This window comes from Sinocyclocheilus grahami, unplaced genomic scaffold (assembly GCF_001515645.1).
Source record: "Sinocyclocheilus grahami isolate Dianchi unplaced genomic scaffold, SAMN03320097.WGS_v1.1 scaffold1033.1, whole genome shotgun sequence".
Taxonomy (NCBI): domain Eukaryota; kingdom Metazoa; phylum Chordata; class Actinopteri; order Cypriniformes; family Cyprinidae; genus Sinocyclocheilus; species Sinocyclocheilus grahami.
In genome coordinates, this window is record NW_015506212.1 from 378,245 (window position 1) to 378,690 (window position 446).

At 41.3% G+C, this 446-nt stretch overlaps 1 long non-coding RNA gene across 1 annotated transcript in view; it reads right to left on the minus strand.

Moving 5' to 3' along the window:
* Nucleotides 1-375, minus strand: part of LOC107565887 (uncharacterized) — a 1,603-nt gene extending 1,228 nt beyond the window's left edge. The window contains exons 1-2 of the long non-coding RNA XR_001606441.1: nucleotides 151-375; nucleotides 7-59 (exon numbers count right to left, since the gene is read on the minus strand). This is a non-coding gene — a long non-coding RNA (uncharacterized lncRNA). The remainder of the gene's footprint in view (nucleotides 1-6; nucleotides 60-150) is intronic.
* Between the last annotated feature and the right edge of the window lie 71 nt (nucleotides 376-446).

Sequence of the window (446 nt, forward strand, 5' to 3'; positions counted from 1 at the left end):
TTTCACCAACCTCTCAGCAACGGCTTGTAGAATTGGGTATGCGATTGTATGATCACCTCCTGGGAATCCAAGACAAGTGGAGAAGTAACATATTAAAAGTGGACTCAAACCTGATCCATGTGTTCCTGCATATTGAAAATGTTTTCTCACCCATTGTAAGTGGGATGCAGCCAGTGGCCACAATTTCACGATAAGCCTCTCGTATTTTTTTGCAGGTGTCCTTCAGGTCAAAGAGGTTAACATTAATGTCACCGATATCCGCCACTCTTAGTGATTCGTATGGGGCCGCTCTTGTCCAGCCATTGTACAACCTGATCATAGCGGATTCTGCCCTGATGTGCCTCGGACCAAATCTGTATCGAGTTCAAGAGACTCAACAAGTTATTTTTGTTCATGAACATTTTAACCACATCATTATGTATGTATATACTGTATATATATATATA